Genomic DNA, 23,743 nt, shown 5'->3' with positions numbered 1-23,743 from the left:
ACACAATGTGCATGACTGGCTGCTAGGGGGCCGAAATTGCCCCTTTCCTTAAGGCCTGTTAACCCCAAAAAGTGGCAGCCACGCTGTGGAGCGCAGTGGTCGTCAACTGTTTGTGGAATGGCCACTGCTAGCCCAATTGTCTTCCCGGTTTTCCCGGTGGTGCCCCAATCCCCGCTTTTTTTTTTGTCGGCCGGCTGCTATGTCGGACCGACAAATATGCCTCCGGGTTTGGCTGGGCTACCAACGGGCAGCCTGGCCCGGCCGAAACCCTCCCTGGTGGCCCAGTGGGCTGAATTTTTAAAAACATGAAGGCTCTCCCCATTAAGTGAAGGGGAGAGCCGTGGTGACGCGTCGCGTGATAGTGTAATCGCGGTGGCCACTCCGCACCACCGCCAACTTCCGTCTCTCAGTTGCCGTCACCGCCTCGGTTTTGCCCCTCTGGTGCAGTCACCATTATGACTGACATCCGGATCAAAACAAAAAAAAACAAAGAACCGAACGTCGCGAAAGAGTCAACCTGCACCGCAGCTGCGGGCGGGGGGCAATTTGTACCCCTAGGTGACAAGGGATAAGAACATAAGAAATAGGAGCAGTAGTATACCAATAAGATCATGGCTGATCTGATCTTGGCCTCAACACTTCCCTGTTCGCTCCCTATAACCCTTCACTCTCTGAGCGCTCGAAAATCAGTCTATCTTCACCTTAAATATATTCAATGACCCAGCCTCCACAGCTCTCTGGGATAGAGAATTCCAAAGATTATGACCCTCTGAGAGAAGAAATGTCTCCTCATTTCCATTTTGAATAGGCGGCTCCTTATTCTGAAACTATGCCCCCTAGTTCTCGATTCCCCCACGAGGGTAAACATCCTCTCAGCATCTATCCTGTCAAGACCCCTCAGAATCTTATACATTTCAATAAGATCATCTCTCATTCTTCTAAACTCCAATGAGTATAGACCCAACCTGCTCAACCTTTCTTCATAAGACAACCCTTCATCTCAAGAATCAACCTCCTGAACCTTCTCTGTACTGCATCCAATGCAAGTATATCCCACCTTAAATAAGGAGACCAAAACTGTACGCAGTACTCCAGGTGTGGTCTCACCAACGCCCTGCACAGTTGTAGCAAGACTTTCCTACTTTTATACTCCATCCCCCTTGCAATAAAGGCCAACATTCCATTTGCCTTCCTAATTATTTGCTGTTCCTGTATGTTAACTTTTTGTGTTTCATGTACAAGGACCCCCACATCACTCTGTACCATAACATTTTGTAATCTCTCCCCATTTAAATAATAATTTGCTTTTTTATTTTTCCTACAAGAGTTGATAACGTCAACAGACTTTGCTTGATGTTGGACTCCACAGGTCACTGGATGGAATGAGCCAGCCTCTCCATGCTGGAGAGGATGGGTTCCAGGTTCTCCATCAAGCCACGGGCCAAACTGGAGGCAGATTCCTCCATCCCTTTAGCCACGATCTGTAAGCTTTCAGGCATGCTGTCCATTCAGACAATTCTAATTTTCGGAATTCCGGATTCGGAACGTTGGCCACAAAATTCTGCTTCCAATGAAGCCCGGAGGAGGGAGGTGGAAGCCGAACGCCAAGCTCCTGTGTCTGGCCGAAGGAGCGTTCCTGCCGGCTGGCATGCCGACCCTGTGTGCCTCGAGCCCACCCGCAGCAGTGGAGGTGACAGGACGTCAACAGGTCAGTGCAAATTTGTACATTTTCACCCCCCCCCCCAGAGTTGATTTTCTATGTTGTATTTCTGGCCGAAATCTTTGCCGACTTGCAATTGTGCGCCACGTTACCCTGGCAACCAAACTTTGAGTCGAGTGTTGCGCATGCGCAGAGCGGGTCTGAAAGACTAGGGCGTCAACCTTTTAGAGGGAAGGCTGTGTAGGCTTGCTTTTTGTGAGTACTGAATTTGTTGTGAAACAAATTTAAACAATGGGGGCAATTCTAACAGTACCAAATCTGCTGCATGCATATTGTATGCATGCTTTTTGAAGGAGAAGGCTAATTAGGCAGCAATAGCTGAGGCATCAGAGAGCTCACAGACTGATGGGGAGGAAGCCTTACCCAGATAACGTGAACAGAGAGAGGCGATCATACCTGCACTTGAGTGAGGCAGCGTGTGTCGGAATGCTGCGCTTTCGAAAGGAGGTGGTCGCAGAAATCTGCCAGCTTATAAAGGCGGACATACAGCCTAGAAGCAGGAGGAGGACTGCACTGCCCATAGAGGCGAAGGTGACTGCAGCACTTGCCATCTATGCCTCCGGCTCCTTTCAGGCATCAATTGGGGACGCATGCTGCATCTCGCAGCATGCTACACATAGCTGCATTCGCCAGGTGACTACTGCACCGTATGCACAGAGGGACAACTTCATCAAATTCCCGATGACCAGGGAGGCACTGCGTGAAAGTGTGATGTATGTACAAGCTCATGGTACTGTATGACTCATGCAAACATCTAGGTTTGACCTGTGATGCATCGTCCTATGGGGTCGGCTGCGTACTCCAACAAGCCAATGAGTCAGGCAAATTACAACCAGTTGCATACGCGTCTTGAAGCCTGTCCAAGGCGGAAAAAGCCTACGGCATGGTAGAGAAAGAAGCTTTAGCATGGGGTAAAAAAAATGCACCAGTACCTGTTTGGACTTCACTTCGAGCTGGAAACCGATCATAAGCCACTTATATTGTTGTTCTCGGAACATAAAGGTATCAATACCAACGCGTTGCCCCGCATCCAGAGGTGGGCGCTGAAATTATCTGCCTATAATTATGTCATTCGCCATAGACCAGGCACCGACAACTGCGCTGATGCATTGAGCCGGTTACCGTTGCCCACACCGGAGGTGGAAACGCTAATGCCCGCAGAACTACTCATGGTCATGGATGCCTTTGAGAGTGAAGGGTCACCTGTCACTGCTCAATAAGTTACGACCTGTACCAGCCAGGATCTGACCCTATCAGTTGTAAAATGTTGTGTTCTTAATGGGGACTGGTCGACCATCCCCAAAGAAATGGTTGATGAAAGCAAATCGTGCAGCCATCGCAATCCGGCAGTTTACGGTGGGCAAATCGTGTTGTAATGCCCAAGAAAGGCAGGGCGAGATTTTTATGGGAGTTACATAGTACGCATCCCGGTATTGTCATAATGAAGGCCATCGCGAGGTCCCGTGTTTGGTGGTCTTGCATTGACTTGGACTTAGAGTCATGCGTGCATCAGTGCAGCACTTGCATGCAGTTAAGCCATGCCGCAAAGGAAGCTCCACTCAGTCTGTGGTCATGGCCATCCAAACCGTGGTCTAGAATCCACATCGACTTTGCGGGCCCCTTCCTCAGTAAAATGTATTTTGTGGCGGTGGATGAATACTCCAAATGGATAGAATGTGTGATCATGTCATCCAGCACTTCCACTGCCACCATTCAGAACCTGAGAGCCATGTTTGCCACACATGGCCTGCCAGATATCGTTGTCAGCGACAACGGACCGTGTTTCATGAGCCTGGAGTTTCAAGAGTTCATGAAACACAACGGCATAAAACACGTGAGGTCAGCCCCATTCAAACCTGTGTCCAATGGTCAAGCGGAGTGGGCAGTTCAAACCATCAAGCAGAGCCTGAAACACGTAACTCAATGTTCCTTGCAGACATGCCTGTCACACATACTGCTCAGTTACAGGACAAGGCCACACACATCTCTGCCTGCGGAACTATTGATGAAGAGAGGCCTCAAAACCAGGCTCTCTCTAGTCCATCCTGACCTTAATGATCGTGTCGAAACCCAACGTCAACGCCAGCAGTGGTATCACAACCACGCCGCAGTGTCACACGTCATATCTGTAAATGACCCAGTGTATGTACTTAACCACAGTCAAGGGCCCAAATGACTCCCGGGCAGTGTTACGGATAAGGAGGGTAACCGGATGTATATGGTTAAGCTCAAGAATGGGCAGATGTGCAGGAAACACATTGATCAAATCAAGCTAAGACACATTGACGAACCGGAACAGTTGAAAGAAGACACCGCGAGCTTAGACGACCAATCAACTCACGTCCAGCCATCAGAAGAACCCACTGTGGTCAACGCCCAGCCCCAAGTCGTGAGAGACTCGGAAAACACTGGGATTGTACTGAGACGGTCAACCAGGGAGCGAAGGGCTCCGGACCGTCTGAACTTCTAATATGGACTTGTGCCAAGAACTGGGGTGGGTGGGGAATGATGTAGATAAGGCCTGCCCACCACCAGGGAACACTACCGTCAGAGATCCTAGGGTCATAGGTACACTCGTGCTGGGCCCGGTATATAATCTGAACTTCACCTTTGTATCTTCACTTCTGGAAGCCATGAAAGACTGACCAGGTTACACCTAGTCACTGGCTCACAGTACAGAGTTCATTGTTTCATTTCATACACTACAGAATGGGCTATAGGCTTCTCAAGAATTGCTTCCAGTGACTGTATGCATATTGCCCTGCGAGCACCTTTAGACGGTTCGGAGGTTTACCGGAACCGAAAAGGGTTCCACTCCTGAATGTGCAGATTGTGTGCGACCATATGCAGCGTATCATGCCAGTGGATGCCAAATATCCAGGGAGTTGTATCTTTTATGTTCCAGCAGCAGCCAGAGGTCAGAGCTGGATGCTGGGGAACAAAGGTTACGGGCTCGCCACCTTGCTCATGAACCCCCTCTGAAAAACATGGACAGAAGGCGAACGTCGCCATAATATCTGCCACATAGCCACAGGAAACATAATCAAGAAGACAATTAGAGTGCTAAAGCAGCGCTTCCGATACCTGGACCACTCTGGAGGCTACCTGCAATACTCCCCTGACTAGATCGGTCACTTCACTGTTGTGTGCTGCATGCTGCACAACTTAGCCATCATGAAGGAACAGGCACTGGACATTGAAGAGATACCTCAGGTGACAGGAGGAGAGGAGGTGGAGGCTGACGATGAGGAGGAGGAGGAAGAGGAGGAGGAGGACGAGGAGGAGGATGAGGAGGAGCAGCAGCAGGAGGAGGAGGACAAGGAACCCATGCCAGCATTTCAACCTGCAGGACGACAACGACGGCGGAGGAGGAAGCCTCATGGACCTTACACCATTGCAAGAGTGTTGCGTCAGCAGCTAATCTTTGAATGCTTTGCAGCATGAAGGCTGAATGGCACGTTTGATCAGTGTGTCCACCATGTTGACTATTTGCACCTGTTATTCTTAAAAAATGATGTACTTAATGTTGCGTTGGTTTACTTGAAGAAATATTGTACATGATTTCAGCTTACTTGAAATAATATATATATAATGTTGGTTTACTGGAAAAAATACTGTTTGTTGATTTACTTGAAAAAATAATGTACATGATTCTGGTTTACTTGAAAAAATAATTAAGTCCTACTGAACTGAAATTTAAAAAATTGTATCAAACTTTAAACTTTTCAATTAAAATCACTGAAATAACAATAAAAGAAGAAAAAAAGAACAGCAAAACAGCAACAACAACAACATCAGCAAACAAACTTTAGCTGCAGCCATCTCTCCTCCCCCTTATTCAAACATGGCCGCGCCACCCGCCCTTCTTGTCCTCGCCTCTCTTGCACATGCCACTACCCTTGGCCATTGGCGCAGCCTTAGCCCTATTGCCAGTGACCCCAAGGTATTTGTTACTGTCTCTGTCATGTATCTTACATTATTATATATAATTGTATCCTAACATGCTATACATGACTGTAATAAGATATGACCTGTAACCACCAGCATACCTTACCACCAGGGGTGCACTTGCAAGAGCCAAGTATATAAGGACAGGTCTCAGGCAAGTGCAGCATTCCAGAGCTGTGAAATAAAGGTGCAGGTCCAGAGTGACCTTGATTTCACGACATGCTTCATGTGAATCTGTACTGAGGGGACAGGGCTTTATAGTCTCGGGTACGGTGCTGCATTTCTTGGTTAACAGACACAGCAGACGTCAATCTGGAAGGCACGACTTGGGCCTCTTTGGCCTCTTCGGGCTGTAGATCTACCAAGATTGGTCTGGGGATTGGAGTGGCAGTGGCATCAATTGATGCCGTCAATTGCCATTGGGCAATGACAGCCTGGGTGTGTTCACGTATTGCAGCAGCTATCTCAGATATTCCCTCCCGAATCTCTCCCGACAGTGTTGCAACTCCTGCCGAAAGTGTTGCTTCCATTCTCCTGGCAGTCCTGCTACTTCTGCCGATCGTCCCGCTACTTCTCCCTCATCCCACCCATGGTCTCAATGAGCGATCTGGTTAGCTCAATGCTCTACCCACTCATTCCCATGAGCTCTGCCACCTCTGGTGTATCATACATTTCAGGAGAGCAGTGTTGAGCTCTCCTTCCCCTAGTAACTCGTACCCTCGGTGTGGTGTGCTGCAACCCACTGGGACCTGCCGCAACATCCAAGGCTGAACAACCACGAAATGTCCCTTCCATCATAGCGTCCTCAAAAGGGCTTGGTACATGCCTGTCCTCTAGCGCCACCTCCTCTAAATTCAATGTCACTGTCTCATTAATACCGGCATCTTCCTACTCCTGCTGATTCTCTCCTCCTCTTCATCCTCATCCTCATCGTGCTGTGGAAGATCTTGCTCATCATCCACTGGTTCTGGTGCCACGGCAGGGGGTTGTCCTTCATTCATTGACATGTGTGCAACATCTGCAAAATATAACAGAACAGATGAATGGTTAGCAGCAGGGGAGGGAGCAGGGTGACATGAGTCGGCTCACATAGCGCAGGCTCATTTGAAGGACCACAATGAATGATAGCACATTGCATAAATCGAAGCATAGCCGGCGGAGAATACATCCCCTTTAAAATGAAGCATAGCCCACACAGTACTTAACATTTAGCTAACAGAGACTGTGGAATTTGCAGGACTTAACCTCTCTCGAGAAGCTGGGCCCAGCTTGTGCAAGGGTGATCGATCTTCTGGAGCCAGCACCAATCATACCAGCCACCCTCATTTTTAATGATGTAAGTGGGTGCATATTTGGCACACCTCTGCTGGTTTTTGTCCGCTCATGTAAAGTCCTGTCCCCTCAGTACAGATTCACACGAGGCATGTAGTGAAGTCAAGGTTACTCTGGACCTACACCTTTATTTCACAGCTCTGGAATGCTGCACTTGCCTGAGACCTGTGCTTATATACCTGTCTCTTGCAAGTGCACCCCAGTTGGTAAGGTATGCTGGTGGTTACAGGTCATATCTTATTACAGTCATGTATAGCATGTTAGGATACAGTTATATATAATAATGTCAGATACATGACATCACCCTCCCCCAAGGTCTTATTGTCTTTATAGGTTCAGTCTCTCAGGTGGTCTATGCTCTCGCGTGGAGCGTCTGAGTTGTGGTTCAGTTGTTTGCCTTGTGTCTGTTTTTCTTTGGGTGTGGTTGCTGGTATCTCGCCTGGGCTGTCTGTTTCGATTGGTGTGATTGTTGTTGACTCGCCTGGGCTGTCTGTTGGGATTGCCCTTTCCTCAGGTTGTTCCCTCTGTCTGTCCACCAGGTGTGGTGCGAGTTCCACATTGTGGTCTGCCTCTGGTTCCGCAGTGTTGTTGGTAAATCTGCTTTTGACTTGGTCTACATGCCTCCGGCAGGTTTTGCCATTGTCCATTTGCACTACCAGTAGCCTGTTTCCTTCCTTGCCCGTTACTGTCCCTGCAAGCCATTTGGGACCCCTGCCATAGTTGAGTACAAACACTTTGTCCCCTATCTCATTCCATCTCCCCCTCGAATTTCTGTCATGGTACTCAGTCAGCTTACGGCGCTTTGCCTCAACGATTTTGTGCATGTCTGGGATTATTAATGAGAGCCTTGTTTTTAAAGTCCTTTTCATCAACAGTTGCACGGGGGGATCCCATTCAGTGAGTGTGGACGAGATCTGAAGGCCAGCAGCAGTCGCGACAGGCAACCCTGCAGCGTGGGACCTTGGATTTTAAGCATGCCTTGTTTAATGATTTGCACTGCTCTCTCCGCCTGGCAATTGGAGGCAGGCTTGAATGGTGCCGTCTTGACGTGATTTATGCCGTGGTCAATTATAAAATCTTGGAATTCTGCGCTGGTGAAGCACGGACCATTGTCACTGACCAATATGTCAGGGATTCCGTGCATTGCAAACATGGTTGCGAGGCTCTCCACAGTGGTGGAGGTTGTGCTCGAGTTTAAAATGGTGCATTCGATCCACTTTGAAAATGCATCTACAACTACGAGGAACATTTTGCCCATGAATGGGCCCGCATAGTCTACGTGCACCCGCGACCACGGTTTGGTAGGCCAGGGCCAGGGGCTCAGTGGAGCCTCCCTGGGGGCATTGCTGAGTTGGGCACAAATGGTGCACCTTCGGACGCAGACCTCCAAGTCCGCGTCAATACCAGGCCACCAGACGTGGGATCTGGCTATGGCCTTCATGAGAACGATCCCCGGGTGCTCGCAGTGGAGCTCCCGGACAAATGCTTCTCTGCCTCGCAGAGGCATGACTACTCGGCTGCCCCACATCAGGCAGTCTGCTTGTAGTGATAGCTCATGCATGCGCCTGTGAAAAGGTTTTAATTCCTTGGGGCAGGCATCGCGAGCCTCTGCCCAGTCACCGGTTAGGACACATCTTTTTACTAAGGATAACGTGGGGTTGCTGGCCATCCAGGCTCTGATTTGGCGAGCCATCATGGGTGAACCTGTGGACTCAAATGCATTGATTGCCATGACTATCTCTCGGTCCTGTTCATCAGACCCTTCCCTGGTCGCAAGGAGTAGCCTGCTGAGCGGGTCGGCACAGTTGTCTGTGCCTGGCCTGTGCCTTATGGTATAGTCGTAGGACGCCAGCATGATTGCCCACAGTTGAATTCGCGCCGAGGCATTGCCGTTTATTGCCTTGCTCTCGGATAGGAGGGACATGAGGGGTTTGTGGTCGGTTTCTAATGCGAACTTGGCCCCGAAAAGGTATTGGTGCATCTTTTTGACACCGTACAAGCACGCGAGCGCCTCCATCTCTACCATTCCGTACCCGCGCTCCGCCCGCGAAAGTGACCTGGAGGCATAAGCTATGGGTTGTAATTTGCCCGCACTATTGACATGTTGCAAAACGCACCCGACCCCGTACGCTGACGCATCGCATGTGAGAACTAGCTTTTTACCTGGGTCAAAGAAAGTCAAAACACTGTTGGAACACAGAAGGTTGCGTGCCTTATTGAAGGCGCGTTCCTGGGCGTCCCCCCAAAACCAATTGCACCCCTTCCTGAGTAGCTCGTGGAGAGGCTCCAGCAGCGTGCTTAAGTTCTGCATAAAGTTCCCAAAGTAATTGAGTAGTTTGAGAAAGGCGTGCAGTTCTGAGACATTCCGGGGCCTGGGTGCCAGGCGAATTGCTTCTGTTTTGGACTTTGTTGGGCGGATTCCATCAGCGGCAATCCTTCTGCCCAAAAATTCAACCTCGGGTGCGAGAAACAGGCACTTGGATTTCTTGACTTGTTGGCCTACCCGATCCAACCGCTTTGGTACTTCCTCCAAATTACGGAGATGGGAGTCGGTGTCCCTGCCCGTGATAAGTATGTCGTCTTGAAATACAACCGTCCCCGGGATGGACTTGAGCAGACTCTCCATGTTGCGCTGGAATATGGCAGCTGCCGACTTGATGCCGAATGGGCATCGATTGTACATGAAAAGGCCTCGAAGTGTGTTGATGGTGATGAGTAGCTTGGATTCCTCAGTCAATTCTTGCATCATATACGCAGATGTGAGGTCTAATTTTGAGAAAAGTTTACCTCCAGCCAATGTGGCAAATAAGTCCTCCGCTCTGGGCAGCGGGTACTGGTCCTGTAGGGAGACTCTGTTTATGGTAGATTTGTACTCCCCACAGATTCGTATGGATCCATTAGGCTTCATGACTGGGACGATGGGACTTGCCCAGTCGCTAAATTCCACAGGTGATATAATGCCTTCCCGCAGAAGCCTGTCTAGTTCGTGTTCAATCTTTTCCCTCATCACATAGGGTACAGCTCTGGCCTTGTGATAGACCGGTCCAGCATCCTGTGTGATATAGATTTTGACTTTTGCCCCTTTGAAAGTGCCCACAACTGGCTGTAAGATATGTTCAAATCGTTTTATAACAGTTGAGCAGGAGGTCCGTTCCTCTAATGGACATCATCCCATTTCCAGTTTAGTTTTGCCAGCCAGCTTCTCCCCAGCAGTGCTGGGGGGGTCTCCAGGGACAATCCACAGGGGAAGTCGGTTCACTGTCCCTTTGTGTGTGACAGAGAGCATGGCGCTGCTGAGGACTGGTATGATTTCTTTGGTTTAGGTCCTTAGTGTGGTGTCGACCCTTGTGAGTTTTGGTCTGTCTCTTTTATGCGACCACAGTTGTTCAAATTGTTGAGCGCCCATGAGAGATTGACTCGCTCCCGTATCCAGCTCCATATTGACAGATATCCCGTTGAGTAGGACCCTCATCATTATAGGAGGTGTCCTGTTGTCGGAGCAGCGGCCATTGATCGTGTTGACCCGCTGTACATCTGTGTCCCGGGTATGTCCCCACCATCTTCTGGTCCGCTTTCCGACCCATCCGATTCGTATACCAGCCGAGCTGCCATTTTTTTGCACATGCGGGCCAAATGCCCTGTATATTCACAACTTCTGCAAACAGCCTGCTGAAATCGACACCCTCTTGATGAGTGCCCACCCCCACACCTCCAGCACAAACCTGTTCTATTGTTGAAAGTGTACCCAAAGAATGAGCTGCGTCTGGCTGATCTCTCTTGAGCTTCTCTCAGTTTGTGGTTGATTGCTCGCATTGTGGGTTGATGAGGTGTGAACGGCCGTTCCTGTGGCCCTTGATGGTTTCTGCCTGCTGTTGAGAACCTGTTCTCCCAGTTTTGTCTCTGTGTGGGGGTAGCAGCTTGTTTAGTGCTGTGAACTTCTTGTTCCGATATTTCGTTAGTTGTCGTACCTGCATTGTAAATCAACCTCGTTTCTTCTTCCCCGACCAAGAATGTCTGTGCAAGCAGTGCTGCTGCCTCTAAGGTCAGGTTCTTGGTCTCTATGAGCTTTCAGAATATGCCTGCGTGGCCTATTCCTTCAATGAAAAAGTCTCTCAGCATTTCTCTCCTCAGTTCATTGGAGAACTCACATAAACTAGCCAACCTCCGAAGTTCCGCCACGAAGTCGGGTATGCTCTGGCCCACACAGCGTCTGTAGTTGTAGAACCTGTGTCTGGCCATGTGTAGGCTGCTCGCTGGCTTCAGGTGGTCTCTTACCAGTGTGCTCAATTCTTCAAATGACTTGCTTGCTGGTTTCTCGGGTGCCAACAGATCCTTCATTAAAGCAAATGTTTTCGAGCCACAGCTGGTCAAGAGATGGGCTCATCTCTTGTCTGCCTTAACATCGCCTAACCAGTCTTTGGTTACAAAGCTTTGCTGGAGACTTTCTATAAAGTCCTCCCAATTGTCTCCAGCATTGTACTTTTCATCTGATCCGTTGTCCACCATTCTGTGGATTCTGTAATCCCGTAACCCGTTGCCACTGTAAAGTCCTGTCCCCTCAGTACAGATTCACATGAGGCATGTAGTGAAGTCAAGGTCACTCTGGACCTGCACCTTTTATTTCACAGCTCTGGAATGCTGCACTTGCCTGAGACCTGTGCTTATATACCTGTCTCTTGCAAGTGCACCCCTGGTGGTAAGGTATGCTGGTGGTTACAGGTCATATGTTATTACAGTCATGTATAGCATGTTAGGATACAGTTATATATAATAATGTAAGATACATGACAGCTCACAATTGTTGTGTGACAAATTCTTCTGCAAAGGTGAAAATATAACTTTTTAAGAGAGGGGCCTTCTGCTGGTGTGGCACACGCAGATAGTCATGTTTACAATTGTAGTAATTGCAGTGCATACATAAAAGTATTACTTACACTAACCATTTGGCCAAGGTCCTGCCACTTCTTGTGGCACTGCTTGGATGGATGCCACTGCCAAAAACTCCTCTGCCACTTCATTGCTGAGTGTTTCAGTTTGCAGGCACCCCTGTTGCCAATCTGCTGCCATCTCCTTTCAATGACATCTACCAGGGCCTCACTGTCATCCTCAGGAAATTTCTTGGTCCTTTTCCTCTCAGATTCATTCTCCATTGTTAGGATTAGTGATGAGTTCTCTGGATTTCCTTTTTAGTTTTGCAGCTTCCCGATTTCATAGGTACACACAGATCTCCTCAAGAGCTCTTTAAAAATGGCAGACTCATCACGGCGGGTGGAAAACGGGAGTTTCTTTTTCCCGCATGAACAGAGAACGGGCCTCAGTTTTTCTGCTCTATCAAGTAGCTCCACCCACAGAAGCTAAGGTCTTTCTGCGTGGTGCCAAATTCAAAACAAAAAAATGGCGAAACTTAGGATTTCTTTTGCCGCTACTTTGGCTTAAAAAAATCAGCCATTAATCTTAAATAGCACCAAAAAAAGGCAATGTGGAATTTTGGGCCCATTGTACCTGTACTTCTTGCAATTTAGTATATTGTATTCGTCACTCACGATGCGGTCTCCTCTACACTGGGGAGACCAAACGCAGATTGGGTGACCGCTTTACGGAACACCTCCGTTCAAGCTATAAACATGACCCTAAGCTTCTGGTCGCTGTCACTTTAAGTCTCCACTCCACTCTCACTCTGACCTCTCAGTCCTCGGCCTTCTACACTGTTCCAATGAAGCTGAACGCAAGCTCGAGGAACAGTACCTCATCTTTCAATTCGGCACTTTACAGCCTTCTGGACTCAACATTGAGTTTAGCAATTTCAGACTATAACCTCTGCCCCTATTTTTTCATATAGCAGTTGTTGATGATTCTGCCATTCCCATTGACACATCCTCTAGACTTATCTTTTGTTTCTTTACTTGTCCCATTACCATCTCCATTTGCTTAGTACTATCTTTTGTCATTTAATCACCTCTGCCTTTAACCCTGTCACAGACCTTCTCTTTTGTTCTTTCCTGCACTTGCTTAAAATCTGTTACATCTCTAGCTTTTTCCAGTTCTGACGAAGGGTCATCAACCTGAAAGATTAACTCTGTTTCTCTTTCCACAGATGCTGCCTGACCTGCTGAGTATTTCCAGCATTTTCTTTTTTATTTCAGATTTCAGATTTCCAACATCCGCAGCCTTTTTCTGAAACTTGGTCCTGTAAGGTTCTCATCTAACTCCTCTGCAGCAGAACTAGAATGCAACCTTGACCCCGGCAAGGTGACACCTCTGGTGTCCTTTCCACCCGGCATGGCTAGTGCCCCACTAGTGCCTGGTGCATCCCACTGTGAGGATCTGTGCTCTACCTTAGCCTCTAAGTTACACGGGGTGCTGGTCTCTGTGCCCGGTGCCTGTAACAGTGGTAGCGATTGATGCAGCGTCTTCTTCCTAACTCTCCTCCTCTTTCTCCTTCGGCTCCTCCAGTGGATTAGGTGGCTCTTCTCTTTCAGATCCTCCATGGGACAAGGTGGAACTTCCTCCTGGAGCCTTTTTAAAAATGTATTCACAGGATGTGGCTGGCAAGGCCAGCATTAATTGCCCTCGAGAAGGTGGTGGTGAAGGCCTCCTTCTTGGCAATAAATCGGAGTATACAACTAAGGGCTTGCTAGGCAATTTCAGAAGGCAGTTAAGAGTCAACCACATTGCTGTGGGTCTGGAGTCACATATAGGCCAGACCAGGTAAGGACGGCAGATTTCCTTCCCTAAAGGACATTACTAAACCAGATGGGTTTTTATGACAATCTGATAGTTTCAAGATCACCAGTACTGATACTAGCTTTTTATTGCAGATTAATTTTTAATTGAACTTAAATTCCACAGCTGCCGTGGTGGGATTTGAACTCATATCCCTGGATTATTAGTCCAGGACTCTGGATTACTAGTCCAGTCCCATAACCACCAGGCCACCATATCCCTGGGAGCCTGCAACGATCAACTTAGAAGAGTTAGGTGCAGCACGTGTGGCCACAAAAGGAGGATGTGTGTGATGAGACCATATGGAGCTTGGGAGTGAGGATAGATTTCATAGAATCTTAGAATGATAGAAGTTTACAGCACGAAAAGAGGCCATTTTGGCCCATCATGTCTGTGCCGGCCAACAAGAGGCTATCCAGCCCAATCTCACTTTCCAGCTCTAGTTCCACAATCCTGTAGGTTAAATAAGAACATAAGAACATAAGAAATAGGAGCAGGAATAGGCTACCTGGCCGCGCAAGCCTGCTCCGCCATTTAATAATACCATGGCTGATCTGATCATGGACTCAGCTCCACTTCCCTGCCCACTCCCCATAACCCTTTATTCCCTTATCACTCAAACATCTGTCTATCTCTGCCTTAAATATATTCAATAACCCAGCCTCCACAGCTCGCTGGGGCAGAGAATTTCATCGATTTACAATCCTCTGAGAGAAGAAATTTCTCCTCATCTCAGTTTTAAATGTGAGGCCCCTTATTCTGAGACTATGTGCCCCAGGTTTATATTCCCCTATTAGTGGAAATATCCACTCTGCATCCACCTTGTCGAGCCCCCTCATTATCTTATATGTTTCGATAAGATCACCTCTCATTCTTCTGAATTCCAATGAGTATCGAGCCAACCTACTCAACCTATCTTCATAAGTCAACCCCCTCATCTCCAGAATCAACCTAGTGAACCTTCTCCGAACAGTCTCCAATGGAAGTATATCCTTCCTTAAATACGGAGACCATAACTGTAAATAGTACTCTAGGTATGGCCTCACCAATACCCTATACAGTTGCAGCAGGACTTCTCTGCTTTTATATTCTATCCCTTTTGCAATAAAGGCCAATATTCTATTTGCCTCCCTGATTACTTGCTGTACCTGTACACTAACTTTTTGTTTTCCATGCACAAGGACCCCCAGCTGCCTCTGTACTGCAGCACTTTGCAATTTTTCTGCATTTAAAATATAATTTGCTTTTCTATTTTTTCTGCCAAAGTGGATAACCTCACATTTGTCCACGTTATAATCCATCTGCCAAATTTTTACTTACTCACTTAGCCTGTCTATATCCCTTTGCAGATTGTTTGTGTCCTTCTCACAATTTGATTTCCCACCCATCTTTGTATCATCAGCAAACTTGGCTACATTACACTCGGTCTCTTCATCTAAGCCATTAATATAGATTGTAAATAATTGAGGACCCAGCACTGATCCCTGCGGCACCCCACTAGGGACTGTTTGCCAACCAGAAAATGACCCATTTATCCCAACTCTCTGTTTTCAGTTAGTTAGCCAATCCTCTAACCATGCTAATATATTATCCCCTACCCTGTGAACTTTAATCTTGTGCAGTAACCTTATATGTGGCACCTTATCAAATGCCTTTTGGAAATCCAAATATACCACATCCACTGGTTCCCCCTTATACACCCTGCTCATTACATCCTCAAAGAACTTCAGCAAATTTGTCAGACATGATTTCTCTTTCATAAAATCATGCTGACTCTGCTTGATTGAATTATGTTTTTCCAAATGTCCCATTAATGCTTCCTTAATAATGGACTCCAGCATTTTCCCAACGACAGATGTTAGTCTATCAGGTCTATAGTTTCCTGCTTTTTGTCTGCCTCCTTTTTTTAAGTAGGGGCGTTACATTTGCGTTTTTCCAATCCACTGGGACCGCCGCAGAATCCAGAGAATTTTGCTAGGTTACAACCAATGCATCCACTATCTCTGCTTACACTTCTTTTAAGACCCTTGGATGTATGCCATCGGGTCCAGGGGACTTGTCCACCTTTAGTCCCATTATTTTATTGAGTACTACTTCATTAGTGAAAGTGATTGTATTAAGTTCCTCCCTCCCTATAGTCCCTTGATTATCCACTGTTGGGATGTTTTTAGTTTCTTCTACGGTGAAGACCGATACAAAATATTTGTTCAACATCTCTGCCATTTCCCTGTTCTCCATTATTAATTCCCCAGTCTCATCCTCTATGGCACCAACATTTACTTTAGCCACTCTTTTCCATTTTATGTATCTGTAGAAACTCTTCCTATTTGTTTTTATATTTCGTGCTAGTTTACTTTCATAATCTATCTTCCCTCTCTTTATCATTTATTTGGCTGTTCTTTGCTGGCTTTTAAAAGTTTCCCAATACTCTGGCCTGCCATGAGTCTTGGCCACATTGTATGCTCTTGTTTTCAATTTGATACCATCCCTTATTTCCTTAGTTAGCCATGGATGGTTATTCCTTCTCTTACAGTCTTTCCTTCTCATTGGGATATATTTTTGTTGCGAGTTATGAAGTATCTCCTTAAATGTCTGCCACTGCACATCAACCGTCCCACACTTTAGTCTATTTTCCCAGTCCACTTTCGCCAACTCTGCCCCCACACCTTTGTAGTCTCCTTTATTTATGCTTAGGACACTGGTTTGAGATCCAACTTCCTCACCCTCCAACTGAATTTGAAATTCAACCATGTTATGGATGGTTCCACAACATACTGTTCCGGATACACTTTATGTACTCTTCCTCAAGGCTACACTGGCCAATTTGCTTTGTGCAATCAATATGAAGGTTAAAATTGCCCATGATTATTGCCGTTCCTTTTTTACAATCCTCCATTATTTCTTGATTTAAACACCGTCCAACAGTGTAGCTACCATTAGGGTGTCTATAGACTACATGCACGAGTGACTTTTTCCCCTTATTATTCCTTATCTCCACCCAAACAGATTCAACATCTTGATCTTCTGAGCCAATATCATTTCTCACTAGCGCACTGATCTCATCCTTTATTAACAGAGCTACCTCACCTCCTTTTCTTTTCTGTCTGCCCTTCCAAATTGTCAAATACCCCTGAATATTTAGTTCCCAGTCCTGGTCACCTTGCAACCACATCTCTGTAATGGCTATCAGATCATATCCATTTGTATCTATTTGTGCCGTCAACTCATCTATTTTGTTACGAATGTTATGTGCATTCAGATAAAGAGTTCTTAAATTAATTTTTTTTACCATTGTTTCCTGCTTTGATCCCACTTTCTGATTCACCATTATGTTTATACATTCTGTCCCTTCCTGGTACACACTGGTTTTCATTTCCCCCAGTGCTACCCTGCTCAATTGCCTTCTCCTAATCCTTTGACTTTTGAAATTTTCGCTCACCTGAATCCTCCCCCCCACCACTAATTAGTTTACAGCCCTCTCTGCAGCCCCAGTTATTTAATTCGCCAGGACCCTGGTCTAAACACGCTCTAAGTGGAGCCCATCTGAATGGAACTGCTCCCTTGGACCTCAGTATTGGTACCAGTGTCCCACAAACCAAAACCCATTTCTCCCACATCAGTCTTTGAGCCACGTGTTTAACCCTATGATCTTATTTACTTTATGCAAATGTGCTCATGGCTCAAGTAGTAATCTAGAGATTATTACTTTTGTGGTTCTGCTTTTTAATTAGAACATAAGAACATAAAAAATAGGAGCAGGAGTAGGCCATACGGTCCCTTGAGCTTGCTCCGCCATTTAATGCGATCATGGCTGATCCGATCATGGACTCAGGTCCACTTCACTGCTCACACCCCATAACCCCTTACTCGCTTATCAGTTAAGAAACTGTCTATCTCTGTCTTAAATTTATTCAATGATCCAGCTTCCACAGCTCTCTGAAGCAGCGAATTCCACAGATTTACAACCCTCTGAGAGAAGAAATTCCTCCTCATCTCAATTTTAAATGGGCGGCCCCTTCTTCTATTATGTCCCCTAGTTTGAGTCCCCCTGTTATAGATGTGGACTTGTATTTACTCTGTACAGCCACCAGAGGGCTCATTCCCCGGAGTCCCAAGGGAGCACAGGTATTTAAGAAGGCTTCACAGGTTGGAGAGGCACTCTGGAGACCTGCAATAAAAGACTAAGGTCACACTTTACTTTAGCTCACAGTGTTCAGTCTGACTCTTTCTCCATACACTACAACTGGCAACGAGATACAGATAGCGAACCCAAAGATGCAGAGAACAGTGGGCATCCTGGAGAAATTTTCGATGGAGATGATTCGGAAACTTTTGTGGAGCGACTCGACCAATACTTCATGGCCAATGAGCTAGATGGGGAAGAGAGTGCTGCCAAACGAAGGGCGATCCTCCTCACCGTCTGTGGGGCACTAACGTATAGCCTCATGAAGAATCTGCTCACTCCAGCGAAACCCACGGAGAAATCGTACAATGATTTGTGCACACTGGTCCAAGAGCATTTGAACCTGAAGGAAAGCGTTCTGATGGCGAGGTACCGGTTCTACACCCACAAAAGATCTGAAGACCAGGAAGTGGCGAGTTATGTCGCTGAGCTAAGATGCCTTGCAGGACATTGTGAATTTGAAGGACATTTGGAGCACATGCTCAGAGACTTTTTCGTATTTGGCATTGGCTACGAAACCATAGTTCACAAACTTTTGACTGTAGAGACCCCAACCTTGAGTAAGGCTATAGCGATAGCCCAGGCATTCATAGCCACCAGTGACAATACGAAGCAAATCTGTCAGCACACAAATGCTGTTACAAATACTGTGAACAAAGTGATGTTGTTTTCGAATCGTAACGTACAGGGCAGGTCACACATACCTGCAGCTGCACGTCCACAGATGTCTGAGTCCACCATCAAGGGTGATGACTGCAAGGCCATTAACACCTTGTTGGCGCTGCGGGGGTGATCATCGTTTCCATTCATGCTGATTCAAAGGATACGTTTGCAAGGGCTGTGGAACAATGGGACACCTCCAACGAGTGTGCAGGCGAGCCGCTAAGCCTGTTAAACCTGCAAGCCACCATGTTGCAGAGGAGGATCACGATGAATCAGAGCCTTAGATAGAGGAGGCAGAGGTATATGGGGTGCACACATTCACCATGAATTGTCCCCCGATAATGCTGAATGTTGAACTAAATGGACTCCCGGTGTCAATGGAGCTGGACACGGGCGCAAGCCAGTCCATCATGGGCAAAAGGACTTTCAAAAGGTTGTGGTGCAACAAGGCCTCAAGGGCAGTCTTAACTCAAATTCGCACAAAACTAAGAACTTACACTAAAGAACTGATTCCTGTAATCGGCAGTGCTATTGTAAGGGTCTCCTACGAAGGAGCGGTACATAAGCTACCACTCTGGTGATGGTCCCACGCTGCTCGTCAGGAGCTGGCTGGGAAAGATATGCTGGAACTGCGACGACATCCGAGCGCTATCACCCGCTAAATAACACTTCGTGTGCCCAGGTCTTAAACAAATTTCCTTCGCTGTTCGAACCAGGCATCGGGAAATTCCAAGGAGCAAAAGTGCAGATCCACCTAATTCCGAGGGCGCGACCGATCCATCACAAGGCAAGAGCAGTACTGTACATGATGAGAGAAAGGGTAGAGATTGAGCTAGACCGACTACACTACAAAGAGAGGGCATCATCTGACCGATCGAGTTCAGCGAGTGGGCCATTCCTATTGTCCCAGTCCGTCAGAATCTGTGGCGATTACAAAGTAACTATCAATCGTTTCTCTCTGCAGCACCAATACCTACTACCAAAAGCCGATGACCTCTTTGCAACGCTGGCGGGAGGAAAGACGTTCACGAAGTTGGATCTGACTTCAGCTTACATGAAGCAGGAACTGGAGGAATCATCGAAGGCCCTCACCTGCATCAACATGCACAAAGGTCTTTTTATTTATAACAGGTGCCCGTTTGGAATCCGATCAGCGGCGGCGATAATCCAGAGAAATATGGAAAAGTTTACTTAAGTTGGTCCCGCACATTGTGGTCTTCCAGGACGACATCTTGGTCACAGGTCGGAACACAGTCGAGCACCTGCAGAACCTGGAGGAGGTTCTTAGTCGATTCAACCGCGTGGGGCTCAGGTTAAAATGCTCGAAGTGCATTTTCCTGGCACCCGAAGTGGAGTTCCTGGGAAGGAGGATTGCGGCGGACGGCATCAGGCCCAACGCAAAGACGGAGGCAATCGAGAACGCACCGAGGCCACAGAACGTGACGGAGCTGCGATCGTTTCTGGGACTCCTGAACTACTTTGGTAACTTCTTACCGGGCCTCAGCACACTGTTAGAACCACTACATGTCTTACTATGAAAAGGGGGCGTATGGGTTTGGGGCAAAAGCCAAGAAAATGCTTTTGTAAAAGCGAGAAAACTGTAATGCTCCAACAAATTGCTTGAGTTGTATGATCCATGTAAGCATTTGGTACGAGCATGTGATGTGTTGTCATATGGTGTCGGGTGTGTATTGCAATAAGCTAATGATTTCGGGAAACTGCAACCGGTTGCTTATGCATCCAGGAGTCGGTCTAAGGCTGAGAGAGCCGACAGCATGATTGAAAAAGAAGCATTAGCATGTGTCTGTGGGGTAAAAAAAATGCATAAATACCTGTTTGGGCTAAAATTCTAATTGGAAACTGACCATTAGGCAGTTATATCCCTGTTACATAGAAACATAGAAAATAGGTGCAGGAGTAGGCCATTCGGCCCTTCGAGCCTGCACCGCCATTCAATGAGTTCATGGCTGAACATGGGACTTCAGTACCCCATTCCCGCTTTCTCGCCATATCCCTTGATCCCCCTAGTAGTAAGGACTACATCTAACTTCTTTTTGAATATATTTAGTGAATTGGCCTCAACAACTTTCTGTGGTAGAGAATTCCACAGGTTCACCACTCTCTGGGTGAAGAAGTTTCTCCTCATCTCGGTCCTAAATGGCCTACCCCTTATCCATAGACTGTGACCCCTGGTTCTCGACTTCCCCAACATTGGGAACATTCTTCCTGCATCTAACCTGTCTAAACCCATCAGAATTTTAAACGTTTCTATGAGATCCCCTCTCATTCTTCTGAACTCCAGTGAATACAAGCCCAGTTGACCCAGTCTTTCTTGATATGTCAGTCCTGCCATCCCAGGAATCAATCTGGTGAACCTTCGCTGCACTCCCTCAATAGCAAGAATGTCCTTCCTCAAGTTTGGAGACCAAAATTGGATACAATACTCCAGGTGTGGCCTCACCAAGGCCCTGTACAACTGTAGTAACACCTCCCTGCCCCTGTACTCAAATCCCCTCGCTATGAAGGCCAACATGCCATTTGCTTTCTTAACCGCCTGCTGTACCTGCATGCCAACCTTCAATAACTGATGTACCATGACACCCAGGTCTCGTTGCAACTCCCCTTTTCCTAATCTGTCACCATTCAAATAATAGTCTGTCTCTCTGTTTTTACCACCAAAGTGGATAACCTCACATTTATCCACATTATACTTCATCTGCCATGCATTTACCCACTCACCTAACCTATCCTAGTCACTCTGCAGCCTCATAGCATCCTCCTCGCAGCTCACACTGCCACCCAACTTAGTGTCATCCGCAAATTTGGAGATACTACATTTAATCCCCTCGTCTAAATCATTAATGTACAGTGTAAACAGCTGGGGCCCCAGCACAGAACCATGCGGTACCCCACTAGTCACTGCCTGCCATTCTGAAAAGTACCCATTTGTTCCTACTCTTTGCTTCCTGTCTGACAACCAGTTCTCAATCCATGTCAGCACACTACCCCCAATCCCATGTGCTTTAACTTTGCACATTAATCTCCTGTGTGGGACCTTGTCAAAAGCCTTCTGAAAGTCCAAATACACCACATCAACTGGTTCTCTCTTGTCCACTCTACTGGAAACATCCTCAAAAGTTTCCAGAAGATTTGTCAAGCATGATTTCCCTTTCACAAATGCATGTTGACTTGGACCTATCATGTCACCTCTTTCCAAATACGCTGCTATGACATCCTTAATAATTGATTCATCATTTTACCCACTACCGATGTCAGGCTGACTGGTCTATAATTCCCTGTTTTCTCTCTCCCTCCTTTTTTAAAAAGTGGGGTTACATTGGCCACCCTCCACTCCATAGGAACTGATCCAGAGTCTATGGGAATGTTGGAAAATGACTATTTTTCGAGAGTAAAAGGATAAATACCAATGCATCGGCCCGCATCGAGAGATGGGCGCTCACGTTGTCCACATACAACTACGCCATTAGCTACAGGCCAGGCACAGAAAACTGCCCCGATGCTCTCAGTAGGCTGCCATTGCCCACCACGGGGGTGGAAATGGCGCAGCCTGCAGATCTAGCCATGGTTATGAAAGCATTTGAGAGTGAGCAATCACCCAGCACTGCCCGGCAGATCAAAACCTGGACAAGCCAGGACCCCTTATTATCTCTGTATGCTTCACGGGAGCTGGTCCAGTGTCTCAGTGGAAATGCAGGAAGAGATGAAGCCGTTCCAACGGCGCAAAGATGAAATATCTATCCAGGCAGACTGCCTTCTGTGGGGCAATCGAGTAGTGGTCCCCAAGAAGGGTCGGGACATCTTTATCAATGACCTCCACAGTACCCACCCAGGCATCGTAATGATGAAAGCGACAGCCAGATCCCACGTGTGCTGGCCTGGCATTGATGCGGATTTAGAGTCCTGCGTTCACAGATGTTAAACATGTTCGCAGTTAAGCGATGTACCCAGGGAGGCGCCGCTAAGTTTATGGTCATGGCCTTCCAAACCGTGGTCTAGGGTACACGTCGACTATGCAGGCCCGTTCTTGTGTAAAATGTTCCTTGTGGTTGTAGACGCATACTCCAAGTGGATTGAATGTGAGATAATGTCGGCTAGCACGTCCACTGCCACTACTGAAAGCCAGCGGGCCATATTTGTCACTCACGGCTTACCCGATGTTCTGGTGAGCGACAACGGGCCATGTTTTGCCAATGCTGAGTTCAGAGAATTCATGATACGTAACGGGATCAAACATGTCACATCTGCCCCGTTTAAACCAGCGTCCAATGGTCAGGCAGAGAGAGCAGTACATACCATCAAGCAAGGCTTGAAGAGGGTAACTGAAGGTTCACTGCAGACTCGCCTGTCCCGAGTCCTGCATAGCTACTGCACAAGACCCCACTCACTCATTGGGATCCCACCTGCTGAACTGCTCATGAAACGAGTACTTAAGACAAGGCTCTCGTTAGTTCACCCTGATCTACATGAACAGGTAGAGAGCAGGCGGCTTCAACAATGTGCATACCATGATAGCGCAAATGTGTTACATGAGATTGAAATCAATGATCCTGTACTTGTATTAAATTATGGACAAGGTCCCAAGTGGCTTCCTGGCACTGTCATGGCCAAAGAGGGGAGCAGGGTGTTTCGGGTCAAACTTTCAAATGGACTCATTCACCAGAAACACTTGAACCAAATCAAACTCAGATTCACGACTACCCTGAGCAACCCACCTTGGACCCTACCTTTTAGGATGCCCCAACACACACACCAGTGGCAACCGGCACCATGGTTGACCACGAAGCAAAACCCATTATCCACAGCAGCCCAGCAGGGCCCAACACACCAGGCAGCCCAGCAAGGCCAGCTGCACAGCAGCCCAGCAAAGGCCCAACAAATGATTCAACAACACCAGCTTTCATACCGAGACGATCAACCAGGGCAAGAAGGGCCCCAGATCGACTCACATTGTAAATAGTTACACTATTGACGTTGGCGGGGGGAATGTTATATATGTGGACCTGTATTTACTCTGTACAGCCACCAGAGGGCTCATTCCCCAGAGTCCCAAGGGATCCCATAATCCCTTGAGAGCACAGGTATTTAAGAAGGCTTCACAGGTTGGAGAGGCACTCTGGAGACCTGCAATAAAAGACTAAGGTCACACTTTACTT

This window comes from Pristiophorus japonicus, chromosome 1, assembly GCF_044704955.1.
Source record: "Pristiophorus japonicus isolate sPriJap1 chromosome 1, sPriJap1.hap1, whole genome shotgun sequence".
Lineage (NCBI taxonomy): Eukaryota > Metazoa > Chordata > Chondrichthyes > Pristiophoridae > Pristiophorus > Pristiophorus japonicus.
This window is presented reverse-complemented; position numbering follows the sequence as displayed.